Raw genomic sequence first — 24,739 nt, forward strand, 5'->3', positions numbered from 1 at the left:
GAAAGACTTGGCACCTAGTCTATTCTCCATATCAAGACATAAGGGCAAATCACTAGCAGGGGCGGTTAGGGACAATGCGTGGATCACAAGTCTCGCACTGCTAGGCAGTGTAATTACGACCCACCACCTTCATGAGTTCTTTATTCTTTGGTCCGAGGTTCAAAAGATCCAGCTTGACCCAGGGGCTCAGGATATCATCACCTGGAAATTCACTGCAGACCATCGCTACTCAGTGAAATCAGCATATTTGGCACAATTTTTAGGCTCAGTTCGCACTAACTTAGACCTCATCATTTGGAAGAATTGGGCGCCCCCAAAGTGCAAGTTTTTCAGCTGGCTAGCGATTCAAAATCACATTTGGACTGCCGACCGTTTAGCTACCAGAAATTGGCCCCATTCCCCGACTTGTGTTCTTTGTCAAGGTGTTCTGGAATCAGGTCTACATCTATTTGTGGAATGCTGGTTCACTAAACAGATTTGGGAGGAGATTGCTGTTTGGGTTGCCATTGAGGATTTGAAGCCGTCTAACTGGGAGCTATCTCACACGCTGATGCATTGGTGGGAGAACTTGGCTATGATATCGGGGTGTAGCAGAAAGGGGCTCAGATCATTGCTGATCCTTGTTAATTGGATAATATGGCGGGAAAGGAATGCGAGGACTTTTGATCACAGGTTTTCGTCCAGTCAGCAGATCATAACTCTGATTAAATGCGACGCGGTAGCCTGGATTGCAGCCGGGGCTAAGCAATTAGCTACCCTCTTATCCTCGTCAACTTAGCTAGGTTGCTTGTTGTGTGTCTTTTTTAGTTGCTAAGGGATGCTTAGAGAGTATCTGTTGTGCTTGACATCGCCTGTGTATTGACTCTTTTGCCTTAGGGCATTTCTCTTCTTATCAATATATAAGGCAGAACTCCTGCCTGCTTGTTTCAAAAAAAAAGAAAGCGGAGGAAACATGATGAAAAGCTATTTTCACATGACGAATGTGTGTAGGATTTATAACAAGACTTGCTGAGATTAGAACACAGAAGCGGCTGGAAATTTGGATATGCTTCCTAAACGATAGGCATAAATATGGACAATAGTTCCGGCAAAATATCATATGGTAGCAAGGTATATTATCATTAGAAATCCTAACCTGGTTGGAACAGTCATGCACAAATAGACAAGGATTGACATGTTTGTAAACTGTGTAGGAACAAGAAATATGGTTGACCTTCCAAAACATAGGGAGTGCATGAAAAGACCAATTTAAAATGGTGCCCTAATAGAAGTTTGGAATAATAAGGATAATGCATAGGGCCCTCGGTTATTTTTCACAAAAAAACATCACGTGTAGTATATAGTTCAATAATTTCAAAGAAAGTATCATAGGGCAAATCAACTATCTCAGCTCAAATGTATCACAAGCCTCAATGTTGCCAGTTCAATCAATATTTTCAATGAACAAGCAACAAAGAGCCATATGCACCATAACTCGGCTCAATAATAGAACAACCATATGAACTGGCAACATCAACTCTATGATGCAACACAAACAACCATATGACATATGCCCTCAGCTATTTTTCACAAAAAAAACATCAAGTGTAGTTTACAGTTCAAATTTTTCAAAGAAAGCATCATAGGGCAAAGCTACTATCTCATCTCACATGTATCACAAGCCTCAGTACCATACAGTTCAATATTTTCAATGAAACAGCAACAAACAGCCATATGCACCATAACTGGGCTCAATAATAGAACAACCATATGAACTGGCATAATCAACTCTGCACTGTCAACACACAGCCATATGCCATCAGCTATTTTCCACAAAAAACACCAAGTGTAGTATACAATTCAATATTTTCAAAGAAAACATCATAGGGCAAAGCAACTATATCATCTCACATGTATCACAAGCCTCAAAAAAGCACTTAGGTTATTATAATTCCATCACAGGGCTGCTATAAACCATATGGCACAAAAATCTGAAGCATTGGCTCAGTAAAAGTTTCAGAATACAAACCTGATAGTATTTGGCCAATGTCTCCTGAGCACAAACGACAGCTGCACTGGCCTGTTGATACGAACACATAACACATTTTTCTGCCTCCACAACGGATTCAAGAACATCAAGCATAGAAACCACATGGTTACCTACTGATGATGTGGCATAGAGATCACCAGCTACCACACAGGCGGCAGCAGAAGCACTCACGGTGTCACAGGCTGCATCAACGGCCGCAGAGAACTTCTAGGCAAAGAGCTCAGCAGCAGATTCCATGCCGGAATCCATGGCTGCAAACCCTAGGGTTACAGAGCTAACACGTGGAAGAAGATACGAGATCTTACCAGCGGCGGAGGTGCGAGAACCACCCTCGGCGCAAGGAGGTCACTAGTGAAGGGAAAGGAAGGCCGACCTCTCACGAACTCCAACGAACAGAGACGAGAGAGCAAGAGATAGAAGACGACGACCAAGGAAGATATAAGACGGCGCCAGTGTAGATAGAAGACGCTCGAAGACGGCGACCAGGGAGTAACGGAGCGAATGGAGCGAGGGCACGACCGACACAGGTAAATGGCTAATAACCATCAAGACAGCCGGATGCCATTTCTTCAAATCGAGCGAGATTATAATGCCACGGTTCAAATTGCATCGATGACGGTGCCAATAGTCTAAAGCCCACCGAAGAGAGTGCCACGGTTGCAAAATTCTCGACCGCCGGCGGCAGGTGACGCGGATGGACGGTGGCGGCGGCGGCGACCTACGGAGCGCCATCAAGAAGTGGAACGTCATCTACCCTGTCTACCTCAACTCCAAGAAGACGGTCGCCGAGGGCCGCCGCTGCCAAGGCCTGTCCAAACCCCACCTGCGTCGAGATCACTGACTGCTATTCGCACCTCAAAATTCCCCACGCCATTGAGGTACGCGCCCCTTATCCCTCCTCCAATCGTTTCCTTTTTTCCAGTTCAAGACTCATTTGTTTGCACATCTGATGGGCCAATTGTTGCTACGCTTAGTTGGATAAGGCGTACCCTCGGGATTTCTTCCAGGTGGGGAGGGTCAGGGTGCAGCTCACGAAAGATGACGGCTCCTCGGTCAATCCTTCTATTAAAACAAGTGACCGAACTCGAACTGCACACTTGCTTTCACCTAAGCAGAATTTAGAATGGGACTGCATACATATTATACTCTGTTCCGAAGATACCATCATGAGTTGCTACTGATTCAGCTGGGAGAACAAGTACGCAATATTCAAGCGCTTCCTTCGTGTAACAAATAGTTTTTGCTTATTGATGATTGCATCTAAGAAAGAAGATGGCGAACTGGTAGTGGGTTATAATTCATATTTTTACTCCACTTATTAGTTAGGGAACTTACCATTTGATGTCGAAACTCATGAAATGCGTATCTCTGTTTCAGACTTGCAATGTTTTAAATTGCGAGCTAAAGCATTTAGCGACACCTTCAGAGAAAACGCTAAACACACCGTAGCGGCCATTTTAGAAGTGCTAAGGCATATAACATTTTCACACACATAATACCATGCAAATTATTGCCAATATAAGTAAGATTTTCAGCAGGAAGCAATAAGTAGTCACATAGTAGATAATAGTGACAATACACATACACATAACACATAGGTGAGTAGCCAGAGTAGGTGACACCTGGCCGCTCACATAGTCACACAGCACATAAGAATTTATCAAGCTAAAGTTTAAACAATTAGTAGTTTAAGATTTGTCCAGCTATCTAGTGCTGAAGTGTATGAGTAGATTGCCTATCTTCTCTCAATAGCTTAAGCTTTTAGGTTTAACTGGTTATAACATTCACTCTAACATTGTATCACAGCCATAGGTCTCGAGCTTGAATCCTAGTAGAGGCTTCATTTGTGTCTCCGCCCCTTTATTTCCACGTTTGCGCCTTCCTCTCTAGTTGCACGTGAGTGAGGGTGTTGAAGTGTATAAGTAGATTGCCTTTCTTCTCCTAACAGCTTAAGCTTTTGGTTTAAACTGGTTAGTGCATTCACTCTAACATCTGTAAGCAAATAGTCGAATAGCCAACCAAATGATGGCAACATCACATTGGGCAGCATAAATAATGATCTATCACTTGATAATTGTAATCTGCAGATCTGAACAAAGCCATAGAAGATGATGCAGATGGTGAATGCATGTCAAAATGGTGATCCTCATCTTCTGAATCTGTAGAGGAAGCAGCTGATTGCATTTCTTCATCGTCAGGAATCAGCTTCCTTCTCTTTTTAAGTTGGGTACCTCTCTTCCTTTTGTTTTGTATTGCTGCTCCTTGTGATGATGATGCTCTTGCTCCAACTTGTACACCTTCCGGTTGCTTTTCTGGTAAAGCATTGGGCACAATACCAGTGATCCATTCATTTCCTCATCCTCAGGAATATTGGTGATTGGTTTTTAAATGGTCCCTTTATCTTGTTCTCCCTGCTCTGTTTGAGTTTAGAGTTGAATTTGACAAATGCAAGATCATCCTGTCATGAAGTTGTTTGTTGCGTGACTGCGTCTCTTTGTGTGAACCTGTAGGTGAAGTTAAAGTGAATAAAATTGCTGAAATATTCATGTGCAAGGAAAATATAACAGTAACAGATGCATGTAGAATATTCTACATACTTATTCCTTTCTGTTAGAATAGGTTTGGGGTCTTCCCCTCTGTAATGGGCCTGGCCCAGTTTACTCAGCCTATTAATACATCACCCAACCCCTGTTAGGGTTAGGGTTCACATTCCAACATGGTATCAGATTAGGTTTTTTTTCTTCTCTCCTCCCAGCCACCAGCCGCCGACTTCTCTTCCCTCCTTCCCCACCGCTGTCACCAGCCGCCGCATCTTCCCAGAAGAGCGCCGCCGCCGGGCCGGACACCGCCGCCCTCTTCTCCCGCGCTAAGACCCGCCGCAGGGCCCCGCGTCGCACGCCCGCCTCCGGGGAGGCGCTCCTGCGCGGCCAGGTCAAGGCGCTCCTCCACAAGGTCGGGAGGAGCAGGGCTGCGGCGCTGCGACCCTTGTGAGGCCCGCGCGCATCCAGGCGCTGCTCGGTGTATCCAGGTCGCCGGCCCAGCTTCTTGCGCCGACACCAGCCAACACGCCGCAGATCGAGCCGTCGTCGCCGCCCAGGGCGATTTGACCGCGCCGCCAGGGAGCCGAGCGACTCCCCGAGTGCCCCTACTCGTTCGCCCTCGCGAGGGGTCGAGCTGCACTCCCTTGCCGGGGCTCGCCGCGCCCGCTCCGGGGCCTTCTGTGCGGCGGCTGCGGGAGGTCGCGCGCCCCCCGTGCGCCACGCACCGGCCGGACCCGTGTGTCTGGGCCCTGCTGCGCCGCGACGCCTGCGTGTCCCTGACTACCGCGCGCACTGTCCGTCGCGCCCTGGTGCCAGCAAAGCTGCCTCACCCCGCGCGACAACAGCGCCCTGCCCCTGCGCATTTGACGCCGACCTGAGGACTGGGCTCGACAACCGCAGGACCTGTTGCGCCGTCCTGGAGCACCCACCCGGAGGACCCGCGCCCTTGCTGTTCCACGCGGATCTGCACCCCTGCTGTCCCGCGCCCGGCTGTCCAGTCCACGCCTCCCTGCACCGGCTGATCGCGCCCCGGCCCCAGCAGTGCCTCGCCCCTCCTGCACCGGTTGCCATGAGCTTTACCTCACCCGCCGCTCTTGTGATTGTGCGTGTCCTCCTCCACGACGGCCAGCTCATCCGCGCCATGTTCGTGTCCTTTGATCCAGTCTGCAACCCTATTCTTCGGGACTGCGTCGAGGTCCACCCTCAGGCGGGCCGTCACGTGCCTGGACCGCTTGTCTTCCCACGTGCTGCGATCGCCTCCCTAGCGGTTGAGCCCGTGTCATCTCCCTCCCTTCCTAGTGCCTCTGTCGGGGCACCTTCTCTGGCCCTCTCCGCTCACACCGTACCTTCGCCACTTCCACCTCCCCGAACCACCACCGATTGGGTGGTTGACTCCGGGGCCTCCTTCCACACTACCCCCACCACTAATTCGTTACTCCACTCCCATCCACCCCACCCCTCACATCCTACCTCCATCGTCGTCGGCAACGGTTCCACCCTCCCGGTCACCTCAGTTGGTACATCGATTCTTCCAGGACCATTCTGCCTTAACGACGTCCTTGTTGCTCCCGGACTGACTCATCCCCTCCTCTCGGTTCGTCGCTTCACTAGTGACAACCAGTGCTCTATGGAGTTCGACCCCTGGGGTCTCACCATACGCCACCTTCCCACACATGCTGTGCTCGCTCGCTGTGACATCTCCGGCCCCCTCTATTCTCTTCACTTGCCCTCCACTCCCCACACCAGAGTAGCCTCATCTCCTGTACTTACTACTACCACCACATCACATGCTCTTGCTACTTCCACCACCTCCTCCGCCATTTGGCACCGTCGCCTCGGGCACCCTGGACCTGACATCATGTCCCAGCTTTCCGGCCACTCCGACATATCATGTACTCGGGGCTCTTCTGAGCACCTCTGTCATGCTTGTCAGCTCGGTCGTCACTCCCGTCTTCCTTTTTCCACTTCCACGTCCAGGGCTGTTCATGCCTTTGATCTTGTCCACTGTGATCTCTGGACATCTCCTGTCCTTAGCCTCTCCGGCTACAAATACTACCTGGTCATTCTGGATGACTACTCCCATTTCCTTTGGACTTTCCCCCTTCGGCTGAAGTCCGACACATTTACCACCCTCACTCACTTCTTCGCCTGGGTATCCACCCAGTTCCGGCGCCCGGTCCGTGCCCTGTAGTGCGATAATGGCCACGAGTTCGACAACAACGCCTCCCGCTCTTTCTTCCTCACTCACGGTGTCCAGTTGCGTCTCTCGTGTCCCTACACCTCTGCTCAAAATGGTCGGGCCGAGCGCATGATTCGCACCACCACCAACATGATCTGCTGCTTTCTCTTTCAGGCGTCTCTCCCTGCCACCTACTAGGCAGAGGCCCTTCATACCGCCACGCATCTTCTCAACCATCTTCCCTCGAAGGCGGTGAGCCACCCTACACCTCACTTTGCCCTGTACAACACAGCCCCTTCCTACGACCACCTGCGCGTGTTCGGTTGTGCCTGCTACCCTAACATTTCCGCTACCGCCCCTAACAAACTTTCTCCTCGCTCCACTCGCTGCCTTTTCCTCGGCTACTCCCCTGACCAAAAGGGGTATCGGTGCCTGGACCTCACCTCCCACCGCATCATCATCTCTCGTCACGTTGTCTTCGACGAAGATGTGTTTCCCCTTGCAGGCTCCACCCCACCCACCGATCTTGACTCCCTCCTTGAGTCCGACCCGGTTCCCCCCCACCCCCGGCGCCCCATCTTGTGTCGTTACCTGTTCCTCGTGCAGCCATGACGCCACAGCTCGCGCCCATTTCCGCGCCTCGCGCGGCCCCGTCGACCCCGCCCGCGCCACGCGCGGCCACGTCGATCATGCCTACGCCACGCGCGTCCAGGTCGATCATGCCTACACCACGCGCGGCCCCGTCGACCCCGCCTGCGCCACGCGCGGCCACGTCGATCATGCCTGCGCCACACGGTTCGCTCCGAGTCGTCCGTATACCACCCGGTCGCCATCCACCGCGACCCCGGGCACGTCCATCCGATGGTGACTCAGCGCGCCGCTGGCGTTCTCTGCCCCGTCGACCGGCTGATCCTGGCAGCTGCTACGTCCAGCACTCCACCCGACGCTTCCCCGGTGCCCTCCTCCGTTCGCACTGCCCTCGCCGACCCACATTGGCGTCGTGCTATGGAGGAGGAGTACGCGGCCCTCTTGGCCAACCACACCTGGGACCTGGTGCCGCATCCACCAGGCACCAACGTGGTCACCGGCAAGTGGCTATTTCGCCAGAAGCTGACCTCGGACGGCTCCCTCGACCGCTACAAGGCCCATTGGGTCCTTCGGGGCTTCACCCAGCGCCCCGGAGTGGACTACGACGAGACCTTCAGCACCGTCGTCAAGTTCGCCACTGTTCGCGCCGTCCTCTCCCTCGCCCTCTCCCGCGACTGGGCGATCCATCAGCTCGATGTCAAGAATGCCTTCCTCCATGGCACTCTGACGGAGACTGTCTACTGCAGCCAGCCCACCGGCTTCGTCGACACTGACCGTCCGGATCTGGTTTGCCGGCTGAATTGGTCCCTGTATGGCCTCAAGCAGGCGCCACGGGCATGGTATAGTCGCTTCGCCTCCTACCTGGCCTCCATCGGCTTCGTTGAGGCCAAGTCGGACACGTCCATGTTCATCTACCGGCGCGGCGACGACACCGTCTACCTCCTGCTCTACGTCGACGACATTGTGCTCACGGCATCCACCGCCGACCTTCTACACCGCACGATCGCCGCCCTTCAGCGGGAGTTCGCGACGAAGGACCTGGGGCCCCTACACCACTTCCTCGGCATCACCGCCGAGCGCCGGCCTCAGGGTCTCTTCCTCCACCAGCGCCAGCACGCCATCGACATCCTGGAGCGGGCTGACATGTCATACTGCAAGCCCTGCTCCACGCATGTCGACACTCAGGCGAAGCTCTCTGAGGACGACGGGCCTCCGGTCGCCGACACGACGTCCTACCGGAGCCTGACCGCTGCGCTCCAGTACCTCACCTTCTCTAGGCCCGACATCGCATACGCCGTCCAGCAGGTGTGCCTGCATATGCACACTCCGCGGGAGCCCCATCTCACCGCACTCAAGCGGATTCTGCGCTACCTCCGCGGCTCCCTCGACTACGGCCTCCTTCTCCGACCATCCCCGACATTGGAGCTCGTGGTCTACACCGACGCTGACTGGGCTGGCTGTCCCGACACGCGCCGGTCCACCTCCGGTTACGCTGTGTTCCTGGGCGCCAACCTCGTCTCTTGGGCCGCCAAGCGTCAGCCCGTCGTCTCTCGCTCCAGCACTGAGGCCGAGTACCGTGCCGTGGCCAACAGCGTGGCAGAGGCCTCCTGGCTGCGCCAGCTCCTCCACGAGCTCCACAGTCTCCTCTAGCGCGCCACTCTCGTCTACTGTGACAACGTCAGCGCGGTCTACCTCTCCACCAACCCCGTGCAGCATCAGCGTACGAAGCATGTGGTGATCGACCTGCACTTCGTTCGCGAGCGTGTCGCTGCCGGTGACGTTCGGGTTCTCAGCGTCCCCACCACGTTGCAGTTCGCCGATATCTTCACCAAGGGGTTACCGTCGAGTGTATTTTTAGACTTTCGATCCAGTCTCAACATCTGTACAGGATAGAGTTGTGACTGCGGGGGGTGTTAGAATAGGTTTGGGGTCTTCCCCTCTGTAATGGGCCTGGCCCAGTTTACTCAGCCTATTAATACATCACCCAACCCCTGTTAGGGTTAGGGTTCACATTCCAACACTTTCTTATATTTTCTCAAATGTACCCCAATTCTCTCACAAACTGAGGAGCTACATGTCAAACCTAGAATCCTTGCAATCAATTCCTAAGGTTTGTGGCACTTGTGCCATGATTTAGCCACTATATAGATTCATTATAAAAATCGGACAGGAGTTAAGAAACCACAGATGCCATGGCCACAGCCTCCGAGGCGACCTCATGCATCCATGACATGCAGCCGCTGCTTGCAGTCATTTGTGGTCACTCACAGATGCGGGCATGCGGCTCACAGTTCATGGCCGTCGCTGAACTGACGAGCCATCATAAAAGAAATTAGAACTGAGACAGGTTGAGAATGAGAGGGGAGAACTTGAAGTGCTAAGGTTTGTAAGGACGCTTATATACCATGTATAGATGGGATGGATTTGCGGCAGTGGAAATTTTCTTGGACCTCATTTCGTGCCTGGTTGGCTGGTTGGACATTTAGCGCTGCAAAATTAAGTCGCCGCTAAAGTGTTTAACACTGCTAATGCATGAAATAGTGCCCGTAGCTCAGCTAATAAGTTCATAGATCACATAATAATATCACGACATACTAAGAATAATTGTTAGTATGTCATGATATTAGTGGATACCCAATGAAATTTAGGGCATTCTTTTTGCATACGTAAGCGAAATATATTTATATTCAACTATACTTCTGACATTCTAGAATCATTGTTAGTGGATACCCAATGAAATTTAGGGCATTTCTGTCATATTAGAGAGCTTTTGGTTCAATCCACAACTATACCATTTAGGATGTATCATGCTATAATGTTGCCAAGAGCAGTGTGGCTTGATGACATCACTGTGTAACTATGATGGATTACTTCTTTGGAACTATGCTATACAAATGGTCTTTTTTCTAGCTTGACTTCTAGCTTTGGTTGAGGCATGAGCATGGGCGACTGAGTATGTAATACTCTTCAAAATTCTGCTTCAGTTCTCATATAATCATTGTTCCCACTCTCCCCGTGTGCTCTGCCATGATCTAGAATCATCTCTGAACTCTTATTGAATACTCAATGTTTTGATACTGATATCGATATAAATTTGTGATATTGCTGTACTTCTGTGCAAACAATCTGTAGACCACAGCCTTTGTTAGGTACAACTGTGTGAATGAGTGGTAGAATGTTTTTCAGTACCTGCGTTTATGGCAACTCTACATCTATCTCCTACCACCTAGAGGGGGTTTATGCTGAGCTGGATAGAGGTGTTTAAGGACTACAAGTAAGACTTTGAAGGGCGTGCACTGATATTATGCTTCATTCTAATTGCATACCTTGAAATTCGATGCCATATTTTTTTTGCTTAAGCCTTTTTTTTGCCCATTTTGTAAAAAAATGAAGTATGAGGCTCTGCAGCTTCCCGTTGTATAGATGTGGGAGTCCATCAGTTGTATCTTACTGACATGCCTTCACATGTTACAGAGAAGCTACTGATGATGCAAATAGCAGAGCTAGTTCCCAAATATCACGGAAGAACAAAGAAGCAGGAGGCAGCGCCCAATTCGTTACCCGGTGGGAGTTCAAAGAACACAAAAGGCGGGAAAAAGTAAAAGTGATGGCAGTACCATTTTGTGTTCTTTTTTTCTTTCTCTTCTTTTCGTCCTCGTGCTAAGCTTCTGTGTGTGGAAGTTGTCTTTCTGAGGCCTGAAAATCATTGCAACTTTTGGCGAGATTCTGGTTCATTTAAAAATTTATGTACCCATCTTTCCTGCTATCTTAAAATTCGGAAGGAACACCTAACCTGAGGATGCAGCTGGTTGATTGAGCTGTTATCCGGTACTTGATCTGTTTTTGTTTACTCGTATGCAATGATGATTCACTGTAGCATAATTACCTTGCACGACAACTTTTAAAATTCCCTTGATCCCGCTCCCGCCTGATATTAGGGCATGTTTGGTTTACTGTTTAACTTGTCACACTTTGTCTAACTTTTCTGACTAAGGTTAGTTCTTCAATTTAAAGTTCGGATGACTAAACTTAGTCAAAATGTGGTATAGTTAGGCACGAACCAAACTGGCTCTTAATCTCCCAACATTTAGGTGTTGCGTATATAGATAGTACTCAGCAGTGCACACACCACATTGTTACTTTACGCATCGAGTCATGATGGTGTGTGTTTTATTCATATATAACAATCAGGGAGTCGATACAAGCCACTCGAACTGACAATCAGGCAGTCGATAGGTAGATGTATGTAGCCCGCGGCACGGCGATCTTCATGCCGGACTGGCAGTGGCCGGGGATGCTGCAGATGAAGTAGTTGGTGCCGCGGGCCAGCGTGACGCGGTCGTTGCCGGACGTGTACACCTTGGCACTTCGCGGCGCCGAGCAGCCTTTGTAGCCAGCCGCGTTCACCGCCACCACGTTGTGCGCCGTCGAGTCGTACTTGAACACTGCACCGGCAGGCGGCGCCGACCACCACCACCACCACCAAAAGTTCAGATAATTCGATCTAAAATCTCAACCCATGCAACTGTAGTCTATGTAGTACAGCTACGAATCTATATAGTTAATCGTACGCCTTAACACGCCTGCTTATGTTTATGAGCATTTAAAAGGCCACTACTGGTATGTGTCGTGTGTTCAATTCGAACGGTCGGCCAAGATTCTCTGCTGCATAAGCAAAAGACATATCGCCCTTGGATATATATACCGATCGATGCGACAGCAGGATCACAGGAAGGAAGGTCAGGCTGGTCGGTGAGACGTCACTGTACAGTACCTAGGACGTCCCCAGCCTTGAAGCGCTTGCCATTAGTCCAGGTGCTGGTGCTGAAGCTCCAGCCGCCACGGTCGCCGACGGTGAACACGGCCGACTCCCGCGACGTGGGCATGAAGGAGCACGCAGAGGAGCACCGCCGCAAGGGCCACAGCACCACTGCCTCTTCCCTGCTGCTGCGCCATTACTATCTTGCTGCTGATTATATTGTATGCTCACCACTAGCTAGCTACTACCTCTCTGGTATGTATAGATCAGCGAGCAAGAGAAGAGAAGAGAAGAGAAGAGATGGCGATGATGAGTGGACTGGTGCTTGGCAATGGCCGCCGGGGGTGCTCCCGTTTTATAGGCTTCATCCATTGAAGTGGAGTGGAGGCGTGAAGGCGGGTGGAAATGGAGCGGTGAGGGTTCGGCCAACGACCCACAACGGAGGCGCCCCATTACACTTTTTATTTGGACCGAGGACGTACGCGCGCCGCCGATGGACTCCTGGACGGAGATGATACCTGGGATGGGCGACGACGAGCTGATCGACAAGATGGATGTTTTGGAGGCCTCTCCCGAGGCGTCGTCAAGCAAGTGTAGAAAAGCTACGTCCAAAAGCTACGTATTAATTAAGTGTTACGTGCACCAATGTATACGCGCGCGTGCATATCCTTTTTACACCTACAAGTGTGTTTGTGGGGGAGGAGAATCGAAGCTACGTACAAAAGCTTCTTGGTTACAGTACTGTTCCTAGTAGCTTGATTGCTATTGTACACTATCGTTCGATTACGAGTGACCATGAAAAGCTCACACATATACGCTGACGTTGCTATGTTCACATCGACCTACAAGCAAGCAGTGTATATATACCCGTACGTCGCCTTGACGTCAAAGCTAGCAAGCTGAGCGGTTGGGAGTGTATGTGGTCCACGACCCAAGACGATCGATATCGAGAAAACATTCAATTGTCATGTCGACGTCGACTGGAACACTCATGAGTCATGACTGGAACGGCATTTCCACACATCATATCGTATGCGTGCTCCTTTAGATGGACGTCCTCTATATACATACTTTATATGTCTTTTACAATCTTCTTTAAAAAATTTATCCTCTATATATTCTTTTCTTCAACAACATACTCTAAATCACATCCTCTATACGCAAATACCTATATTAGAGACATTTTTATTTTTTATTTTTTTATATATATGTATTTGTCATACTCTCAAATGTATTGTACATATTTTAGTTTTGCTAAACCGATTGTTTAAAGTATTAAAATGGATAGATGACCGTTTAGAGAAACTCTATATATAGAGAATCCAGCAAAGTCAGAGGACCGTTTAGAGGACGCTGCTGGTGGTCCTCTATATTTAGGGTAGAGGAGGATTTAGAGACTATTGCTGGAGCCGGCCTTATACAGCGACTTTTGTTGCTACTAGGTCGCTACTTCCCAACAATAAGAGTTAGCACTCGCCAACCATTACCAACACAACCGAAGTGTAATCTTTAATGAGTGCCACGCTGGTGAAGTCAAGCCTGCAACTCAACGAGGAGCAAGCACGTGACGACAACAGCATCAGCAGCAGCATGATGGTGACGAGCAGCGAAATGGAGGAGGTCATCGGCTGCTCTAGTATGTACAGTGGGTAGGGTAGTCATGATTGCCACCCGGCCTCCCTATCGATTGAGGTGGTGGTCCATTTTATAGCCCATGCAAACAGCCGAGCGCTGCTGCGTCTGCGTGGGCCATCCCTCTCTCGTTTGATCGGGGAGGCAGAGCAGCTAGCTAGCGTCACTCTCATCACTAGTAGTACTATCATACAATTAGCCCAGCAGCAGCAGACTCTAATCATTATCATACCACTACCAGCCTAGCAGCAGCATTGCCTGCCGGCTACGTTGCTGCTGCATTCCCACATGCTTGAGCAAGCTGTAGCTGTAGGGAGGCGGAATCGCATCATAGGAGAGCTGAGGTGGAGTGCAGAGATGAGAGGATACGCGACATCTCCATTTCACTTGTGCTGATTTAATTAGTATGCGCGCGGTTGTAATAATAATTAATTAATTCATAAATTGAGGGGTGGACTTGCTGGATGCTACCTCGCGCTTTGGACGATGGACTGCAAAACTAGGAGCAGTAGACACACCATCCGAGGAAGCCTGCAATGGCCACACATGCTACGACTACCATGGCGGCTATGGCACCTGATCCAAGCCCGCCGGGAGCTAGAGGTGGTGGTGGGGACGCACCCTTCTCCTCCAGCTGCCGGGAGCATTGATTTGTAGGACTATGCACATAATAATAATAATAATAATAATAATAATAATAATAATAATAATAATAATACGATGGAATTGAGTACGAATTGATTAATTAAGAAATGTCCGAGACTTACCATTGCAGTCTGTAGGGCGAGGGATGATGACATTCCACTGCAGCACATTACTTGAGTCTTTACCCCCGCATGAGACGTAAGACGTAGGCAGGTCAAAGGTAGTGTTCCTTGAAACCATGTACACACATAGGCAACAAAGACCCTTTTCTAGTTCATGAATTGGCCAGATGTTGATGGAATAGAGGAGGGCGTCGCAGCATGAGGCAGTAGGGTTTTGTGGTGCCGTCTCCTGACAGGAGTGCAGTGCCACGCTCGTGAAGTCAAGCCTGCAAATCAGCGAGGAGCAAGCAGGTGATGACGACAGCAGCAGCAGCATGATGGTGACGAGCAGTGAAACGGAGGAGGAGGCCATCAGCTGCTCTATTATGTACTAGTGGGTAGGGTAGTGGCGATTGTGACCCGGCCGTCACTATCCATTGAGGTGGTGGTCTATTTTATAGCCCATGCAAACAGTCGAGCGTTGCTGCGTCGGCGTGGGCCATCGCTCTCTCGTTTGATCGGGGACATAGAGCAGAGCAGAGCAAAGCAACGTAGAGCAAAGCAGCGCAACTAGCTAGCGTCACAATCATCACTAGTAGTACTATCGTACAACCAACCCAGTAGCAGCAGTCTCTAATCATTATCGTACCACTACCAGCCCAGCAGCAGCACTGCCTGCCGGGTATGTTGCTGCTGCATTCCAACATGCTTGAGCAAGTTGTAGCTGTAGGGAGGGGGAATCGCATCACAAGAGACCTGAGGTGGAGCGCCGAGATGAGAGGATATGCGGCATCTCCATTTCACATGTTCTGATTTAATTAGTATGCGTGTGGTTGTAATAATAATTAATTAATTCAGAAATTGAGGGGTGGACTTGCTGGATGCTACCTCGTGCTTTGGCCGATGGACTGCAAAACCAAGAGTAGTAGACACACCATTCGAGCAAGCCTGCAATGGCCACACATGCTATGACCGTGATGGCGGCTATGGCACCTGATCCGAGCCCGCCGGGAGCTGGCGGTGGCGGTGGGGACGCACCCTTCTTCTCGAGCTACCGGGAGCATGGATCTGTAGGAGTATGCATGTATAATAATAATAATAATAATAATAATAATAATAATAATAATAATAATAATAATAATAATAATACGATGGAATGGAGTATGTTGTGATTAATTAAGGAATGCCTATGACTTACCATTGCAGTCTCTAGGTCAAGGGATGATGGCATTTCACTGCAGCACATTACTTGAGTCTTTATCCCCGGATGAGACGTAAGACATAGGCAGGTCAAAGGTAGTGTTCCTTGAAACCATGTACACACATAGGCAACAAAGACCTTTTTCTAGTTCATGAATTGGTCAGATGTCGATGGAAAAGAGGAGGGTGTCGCAGCATGAGGCAGTAGGGTTTTGTGGGGCCGTCTCCTAGCAGGAGAGCAGCGCCACGCTGGTGAAGTCAAGCCTGCAACTCAGCGAGGAGCATGCATGTGACGGCGGCAGCAGCAGCATGATCGTGACGAGCAGCGAAACAGAGGAGGAGGCCATCGGCTGCTCTAGTATGTACTAGTGGGTAGGGTAGTGGCGATTGTGACCCGACCGTCCCTATCGATTGAGGTGGTGGTCCATTTTATAGCCCATGCAAACAGCCGGGCACTACTGCGTCGATGTGGGCCATCCCTCTCTCGTTTGATCGGGGACATAGAGCAGAGCAGAGCAACGCAGAGCAGAGCAACTAGCTAGCGTCACTCTCATCACTAGTAGTACTATCGTACAACCAGCCCAACAGCAGCAGACTCTCATCATTATCGTACCACTACCAGCCCAGCAGCAGCACTACTGCATGCCGGCTATGCTGCTGCTGCATTCCCATATGCTTGAGCAAGTTGTAGCTGTAGGCAGGGGGAATGACATCACAAGAGAGCTGAGGTGGAGCGTGAAAGGGAAATGTGCCTTTGGGCTATTTCTATAATGTTTTGGTGATTAAGTGCCAACACATAATCTTTGAGTTGTTATGTGCCAAACAAGCAAAAAGTGCAAATCATGTGACAAGGTACGCTTCTAGACTTAGTACATTGTTTTGAGTACTAACATATTGTGTCTAAGTGCTAGAAACAGGAAAAGAAAGAATTGCAAAAGGCTTAGCTGAGTACAGCCAAAGTCCAGCTCGGTCTGGCACACCGGACTGTCCGGTGGTGCACCGGACAGTGTTCGGTGCGCCAGGCCAGCTTCCGGTGAACAGGCCACTCTCGGGAGAATTTGGCGGCATACGGCTATAATTCATCGGACTGTCCGGTGGTGCATCGGACTGTCCGGTGAGCCAACGGCCGCTAGCGCAACGGTCGGCCGCGCAATCCGCGAGCGACGCGTGGCCTGCGCCAACAGTCGACAGGGGGCACCGGGCTGTCCGGTGTGCACCGGACAGTGTTCGGTGCGCCAACTGACACGGCGCTGCAACGGTCATCTGCTCCAGAAAAGGAAGGAGATCCGCACCAGACCGTCTATAGTGACTGTCCGGTAGTGCACCGGACTGTCCGGTGCACCACCTGACAGAAGGCAACTTTGGCCTTCCTTGTTGGCCTCCAACGGCTCCTAGCTGCATTGGGGCTATAAAAGGGACCCCTAGGTGCATGGAGGAGACATCCAAGCATTCACTAAGCATTCTAAGTCTCCCACACTCCGTCTCCGCGCACTTGATCGATTGTGTTAGTGATTTGAGCTCCGTTCTAGTTGTGAACTCTTTGTGCTTCATTTTGAGCTCAAGTCTTGGATTGTGTGCGTGTGTGTGCTGCAGATTTGTGTGTGTTGCTCCCCAACCTTACTCTTGTGCTTTCATTGTGATCTTTGTTGTGAGGGCGAGAGACTCCAACTTGTGGAGATTCCTCGCAAATGGGAAAAAGAGATAAGGAAGAAAAGCCATGGTATTCAAGTTGATCATTGGATCACTTGAAAGGGGTTGAGTGCAACCCTCGTCCATTGGGACGCCACAACATAGAAGTAGGCAAGTATTACTTGGCCGAACCACGGGATAAAATCACGTGCCTCTTGTGATTGTTCCTTCTTTGATTATCTGTGTTCACAAGAGCTCGTCCCATTGACTCGATTAACCCGCACTAATATTTTTATAATCAAAGTTGTTGGAATTTAGTGTTGAATTCTACAGGATCACCTATTCACCCCCCTCTAGGTGCTCTCAATTGGTATCAGAGCCGTTCTCTTCATGTAAGGGACTAATCACCCAAAGAGATGGATCCTAAGGGAAAGGGGATGGTGGTCAACGACAAGGAAAAGGAGACCTTCCTCAACGAGCCTAGAGACGACAAGCCAACCAACTCAGGCTCGAGTCATAAGAAAAGAGATGGAAAGAAGAGGCGCATCAAGAAGATCATCTACTACGACAGTGATGCCTCGTCTTCTTCACCACACGACGATGACGACTCCTCTTCAAAGAAGAAAACGGTTAATCAAAATTATTCATTTGATTATTCTCGTATTCCTTTCAATTCCAATGCTCATTTGCTTTCAGTTCCTCTTGGGAAACCTCCACACTTTGATGGAGAGGACTACTCTTTTTGGAGTCACAAAATGCGTAGTCACTTATTTTCTCTCCATCCTAGTATTTGGGAGATAGTTGAAAATGGAATGCATTTCGACAGTACCAATAACCCTGTGTTTATTAATGAGCAAATTCATAAGAATGCACAAGCTACCACTGTTTTGCTAGCATCTTTGTGCAGGGATGAATACAACAAGGTAAGCGGCTTGGACAACGCCAAGCAAATTTGGGATACCATCAAGATATCACATGAGGGAAACAACGCCACCATGAACACCAAGATGAAGTTGGTGGAAGGCGAGCTGGGAAGGTTCGCGATGATCAGGGGAGAGGAGCCAACACAAACATACAACAGGCTCAAGACCCTGGTCAACAAAATTAGAAGCTATGGAAGTACAAGATGGACAGACCATGATGTCGTTCGTCTAATGCTAAGGTCATTTACGGTAATTGACCCCCCATCTTGTCAACCTTATTCGTGAGTGAAAGGGAATTAGGCTTACACCGAGTCCCTAATTAATTTTGGTGGTTGAATTGCCCAACACAAATAATCGGACTAACTAGTTTGCCCAAGTGTATAGATTATACAGGTGTTAAAGGTTCACACTCAGCCAATAAAAAGACCAAGTTTTGGATTCAACAAAGGAGCAAAGGGGCAACCGAAGGCACCCCTGGTCTGGCGCACCGGACTGTCCGGTGTGCCACCGGACATGTCCGGTGCACCAGGGGGACTCAGACTCAAACTCGCCACCTTCGGGAATTCCCAGAGGCGACTCGGCTATAATTCACCGGACTGTCCGGTGTACACCGGACAGTGTCCGGTGCGCCAAGGGAGGTCGGCCTCAGGAACTCGCCAGCTTCGGGAAACTCCAACGGCTAGTCCACTATAATTCACCGGACTGTCCGGTGTGCACCGGACTGTCCGGTGCGACTCCGAAGCAACGGCTACCTCCGCGCCAACGGCTCTCTGCGGTGCAATAAATGCGCGCGCAGCGCGCACAGATGGCAGGCGTGCCCATACTGGCACACCAGACAAGGAACAGTAAATGTCCGGTGTGCACCGGACACCCTGGAGGGCCCACAAGTCAGAAGTTCCAACGGTCAGAATCCAACGGCAGTGATGATGTGGCAGGGGGCACCGGACTGTCCGGTGCGCCATCGAGCAGACAGCCTTCCAACGGCCACTTTTGGTGGTTGGGGCTATAAATACCCCAACCACCCCACCATTCATGGTATCCAAGTTTTCCCACTTCTCAACCACTTACAAGAGCTAGGCATTCAATTCTAGACACATACAAAGAGATCAAATCCTCTCCAATTCCACACAAGGCTTTAGTGATTAGCGAGAGAGATTTGCCGTGTTCTTTTGAGCTCTTGCGCTTGGATTGCTTCTTTTCTTTCTCACTTGTTCTTGTGATCAAAACTCCATTGTAATCAAGGCAAGAGGCACCAATTGTGTGGTGGCCCTTGCGGGGAAGTTTTGTTCCCGGCTTTGATTTGAGAAGAGAAGCTCACTCGGTCCGAGGGACCGTTTGAGAGAGGGAAGGGTTGAAAGAGACCCGGCCTTTGTGGCCTCCTCAACGGGGAGTAGGTTTGCGAGAACCGAACCTCGGTAAAACAAATCCGTGTGTCACACTCTTCATTTGCTTGAGATTTGTTTTACGCCCTCTCTCGCGGACTCGTTTATTTTTCTAACACTAACCCAGCTTGTAGTTGTGTTTATATTTGTAAATTTCAGTTTCGCCCTATTCACCCCCCCTCTAGGCGACTTTCAATTGGTATCAGAGCCCGGTGCTTCATTAGAGCCTAACCGCTCGAAGTGATGTCGGGAGATCACGCCAAGAAGGAGATGGAGACCGGCGAAAAGCCCACTACAAGCCACGGGAGCACTTCATCGGAAGAGTCCCGCACCAAGAGGAAGGAGAAGAAGAAGGACTCCTCCAAACGGAAGGAGAAAAGGTCTTCCTCTTCTCACCACAAAGAGAAGAAGGAAAAATCTTCTTCCCACAAGCCGCGTCGGAAAGGCGACAAGCACAAGAGGATGAGGAAGGTGGTCTACTACGAGACCGACACTTCATCAACATCGACCTCCGACTCCGATGCGCCCTCCGTCACTTCTAAGCGCCAAGAGCGCAAGAAGTATAGTAAGATCCCCCTACGCTACCCTCGCATTTCCAAACATACACCTTTACTTTCCGTCCCATTAGGCAAACCACCAACTTTTGATGGTGAAGATTACGCTAGGTGGAGCGATTTAATGCGATTTCATCTAACCTCGCTCCACAAAAGCATATGGGATGTTGTTGAGTTTGGTGCGCAGGTACCGTCGGTAGGGGATGAGAACTATGATGAGGATGAGGTGGCCCAAATCGAGCACTTCAACTCTCAAGCAACAACAATACTTCTCGCCTCTCTAAGTAGAGAGGAGTATAACAAAGTACAAGGGTTGAAGAGCGCCAAGGAGATTTGGGATGTGCTCAAAACCGCGCACGAGGGAGACGAGCTCACCAAGATCACCAAGCGGGAAACGATCGAGGGGGAGCTCGGTCGGTTCCGGCTTCGCAAAGGGGAGGAGCCACAACACATGTACAACCGGCTCAAGACCTTGGTGAATCAAGTGCGCAACCTCGGGAGCGTAAAATGGGATGACCACGAGATGGTTAAGGTTATTCTAAGATCTCTTATTTTCCTTAACCCTACTCAAGTTCAATTAATCCGTGGTAATCCTAGATACACTAAAATGACCCCCGAGGAAGTTATCGGGAATTTTGTGAGTTTTGAGTGCATGATTGAAGGCTCGAGGAAGATCAACGAGCTTGATGATCTCACCACATCCGAAGCTCAACCCGTTGCATTCAAGGCGACGGAGGAGAAGAAGGAGGAGGCTACACCAAGTCGACAACCAATAGACGCCTCCAAGCTCGACAATGAGGAAATGGCACTCGTCATCAAGAGCTTCCGCCAAATCCTCAAGCAAAGGAGAGGGAAAGACTACAAGTCCCGCTCCAAGAAGGTTTGCTACAAATGTGGTAAGCCCGGTCATTTTATTGCTAAATGTCCTATATCTAGTGACAGTGACCGAGGCGACGACAAGAAGGGGAGAAGAAAGGAGAAGAAGAGGTATTACAAGAAGAAGGGCGGCGATGCCCATGTTTGTCGCGAGTGGGACTCCGATGAGAGCTCAAGCGACTCCTCCGACGACGAGGACGCCGCCAACATCGCCGTCACCAAGGGACTCCTCTTCCCCAACGTCGGCCACAAGTGCCTCATGGCAAAGGACGGCAAAAAGAAGGTTATATCTAAATCCTCCACTAAATATGAATCCTCTAGTGATGACAATGCTAGTGATGAGGAAGATAATTTGCGTTCCCTTTTTGCCAACCTCAACATAGCTCAAAAGGAAAAATTGAATGAATTGGTTAGTGCTATTCATGAAAAGGATGACCTTTTGGATTCCCAAGAGGACCTCCTTATTAAGGAAAACAAGAAACATGTTAAGGTTAAAAATGCTTACGCTCTACAAGTTGAAAAATGTGAAAAATTGTCTAGTGAGCTAAGCACTTGTCGTGAGATTATTGACAACCTTAGAAATGAAAATGCTAGTTTAAATGCTAAGGTTGATTCACATGTTTGTGATGTTTCAATTCCCAATCTTAGAGATGATAATGTTGATTTGCTTGCTAAGATTGATGAATTGAATGTATCTCTTGCTAGCCTTAGATTAGAGAATGAAAATTTAATTGCTAAGGCTAAAGATTTTGATGTTTGCAAAATTACAATTTCCGATCTTAGAGATAAGAATGATATACTTCGTGCTAAGATTGTTGAACTTAATTCTTGCAAACCATCTACATCTACCATTGAGCATGTCACTATTTGCACTAGATGTAGAGATGTTGATATTAATGCTATTCATGATCACATGTCCTTAATTAAACAACAAAATGATCATATAGCAAAACTAGATGCTAAAATTGCCGAGCATAACTTGGAAAATGAAAAATTTAAATTTGCTAGAAGTATGCTCTATAATGGGAGACGCCCTGACATTAAGGATGGCATTGGTTACCAAAGGGGAGACAATGTCAAACTTAATGCCCCTCCTAAGAACTTGTCTAACTTTGTTAAGGGCAAGGCTCCCATGCCTCAGGATAACGAGGGTTACATTTTGTACCCTGCCGGTTATCCTGAGAGCAAAATTAGGAGAACTCATTCTAGGAAGTCTCACTCTGGCCCTAACCATGCTTTTATGTATAAGGGTGAGACATCTAGTTCTAGGCAACCAACCCATGCTAAGTTGCCTAAAAAGAAAACTCCTAATGCATCAAATGATCATGCTATTTCATTTAGAACTTTTGATGCTTCATATGTGCTTACTAAAAAATCCGGCAAAGTAGTTGCCAAGTTTGTTGGGGGCAAACACAAGGGTTCCAAGACTTGTGTTTGGGTACCCAAAGTTCTTATATCTAATGCCAAAGGACCCAAAACAGTTTGGGTACCTAAAGTCAAGAACTAAATTTGTTTTGTAGGTTTATGCATCCGGGGGCTCAAGTTGGATACTCGACAGCGGGTGCACAAACCACATGACCGGGGAGAAAAGGATGTTCTCCTCATATGAGAAAAACCAAGATCCCCAACGAGCTATCACATTCGGGGATGGAAATCAAGGTTTGGTCAAAGGTCTTGGTAAAATTGCTATATCTCCTGACCATACTATTTCCAATGTTTTTCTTGTAGATTCTCTAGATTACAACTTGCTTTCTTTTTCCCAATTATGTCAAATGGGCTACAACTGTCTGTTTACTGATACAAGTGTCACTGTCTTTAGAAGAAGTGATGATTCAATAGCATTTAAGGGTGTGTTAGAGGGTCAGCTGTACTTAGTAGATTTTGATAGAGCTGAACTCGACACATGCTTAATTGCTAAGACTAACATGGGTTGGCTTTGGCACCGCCAACTAGCCCATGTTGGGATGAAGAATCTTCATAAGCTTCTAAAGGGAGAGCACATTTTAGGATTAACAAATGTTCATTTTGAGAAAGACAGGATTTGTAGCGCATGCCAGGCGGGGAAGCAAGTTGGTGCCCATCATCCACACAAGAACATCATGACGACCGACAGGCCGCTTGAGCTACTCCACATGGATCTTTTCGGCCCAATTGCTTACATAAGCATCGGCGGGAGTAAGTATTGTCTTGTAATAGTGGATGATTATTCTCGCTTCACTTGGGTATTCTTTTTACAGGAAAAATCTCAAACCCAAGAGACCTTAAAGGGATTCTTGAGACGGGCTCAAAATGAGTTCGGCTTAAGGATCAAGAAAATAAGAAGCGACAACGGGACGGAGTTCAAGAACTCTCAAATTGAAGGCTTTCTTGAGGAGGAGGGCATCAAGCATGAGTTCTCTTCTCCCTACACCCCTCAACAAAATGGTGTAGTGGAGAGGAAGAATCGAACTCTATTGGACATGGCAAGGACCATGCTTGATGAGTACAAGACTTCGGACCGGTTTTGGGCCGAAGCGGTCAACACCGCCTGCTACGCCATCAACCGGTTATATCTTCACCGAATCCTCAAGAAGACATCCTATGAACTCCTAACCGGTAAAAAGCCCAACATTTCATACTTTAGAGTTTTTGGTAGCAAATGCTTTATTCTTGTTAAAAGAGGTAGAAAATCTAAATTTGCTCCTAAAACTGTAGAAGGTTTTTTACTTGGTTATGACTCAAACACAAGGGCATATAGGGTCTTTAACAAGTCCACTGGACTAGTTGAAGTCTCATGTGACGTTGTGTTTGATGAAACTAACGGCTCTCAAGTAGAGCAAGTTGATCTTGATGAGATAGGTAATGAAGAGGCTCCATGCATAGCTCTAAGGAACATGTCCATTGGGGATGTGTGTCCTAAGGAATCCGAAGAGCCTCCAAGTGCACAAGATCAACCATCCTCCACCACGCAAGCATCTCCACCAACTCAAAATGAGGATGAGGCTCAAGTTGATGAAGGGCAAAATCAAGAAGATGAGCCACCTCAAGATGATGGCAATGATCAAGGGGGAGATGCAAATGATCAAGAAAAGGAGGATGAGGAAGAACCAAGGCCGCCACACCCAAGAGTCCACCAAGCAATCCAACGAGATCACCCCGTCGACACCATCCTCGGCGACATTCATAAGGGGGTAACCACTCGATCTCGTGTTGCACATTTTTGTGAACATTACTCTTTTGTTTCCTCTATTGAGCCACACAGGATAGAGGAAGCACTTCAAGATTCGGATTGGGTGGTGGCGATGCAAGAGGAGCTCAACAACTTCACGAGGAATGAGGTGTGGCATTTGGTTCCACGTCCTAACCAAAATGTTGTAGGAACCAAATGGGTCTTCCGCAACAAGCAAGATGAGCATGGTGTGGTGACAAGGAACAAAGCTCGACTCGTGGCGAAAGGGTATTCACAAGTCGAAGGTTTGGATTTCGGTGAAACCTATGCACCCGTAGCTAGGCTTGAGTCAATTCGAATATTATTAGCCTATGCTACTTACCATGGCTTTAAGCTCTATCAAATGGACGTGAAAAGTGCCTTCCTCAACGGACCAATCAAGGAAGAGGTCTATGTTGAGCAACCTCCCGGCTTTGAAGATAGTAAGTACCCTAACCATGTCTATAGGCTCTCTAAGGCGCTTTATGGGCTCAAGCAAGCCCCAAGAGCATGGT

The 24,739-nt window shown here is 49.0% G+C and overlaps 2 pseudogenes across 1 annotated transcript; one reads left to right on the forward strand and one right to left on the reverse strand.

Moving 5' to 3' along the window:
- Positions 1 to 2,723: 2,723 nt before the first annotated feature.
- Positions 2,724 to 10,938, forward strand: LOC103641399 (signal recognition particle 19 kDa protein-like; annotated as a pseudogene).
- A 549-nt stretch (positions 10,939 to 11,487) lies between these two features.
- LOC103641400 (basic blue protein-like) lies at positions 11,488 to 12,801 on the reverse strand (annotated as a pseudogene). Its single transcript, XR_560294.2, has 2 exons — positions 12,111 to 12,801; positions 11,488 to 11,781 (listed from the first exon to the last, which is right to left on the reverse strand). The product of XR_560294.2 is annotated as a basic blue protein-like (transcript).
- Between the last annotated feature and the right edge of the window lie 11,938 nt (positions 12,802 to 24,739).

The sequence above is a fragment of the Zea mays genome, chromosome 10 (genome assembly GCF_902167145.1).
Source record: "Zea mays cultivar B73 chromosome 10, Zm-B73-REFERENCE-NAM-5.0, whole genome shotgun sequence".
In the NCBI taxonomy this organism is placed as follows: Eukaryota; Viridiplantae; Streptophyta; class Magnoliopsida; order Poales; family Poaceae; genus Zea; species Zea mays.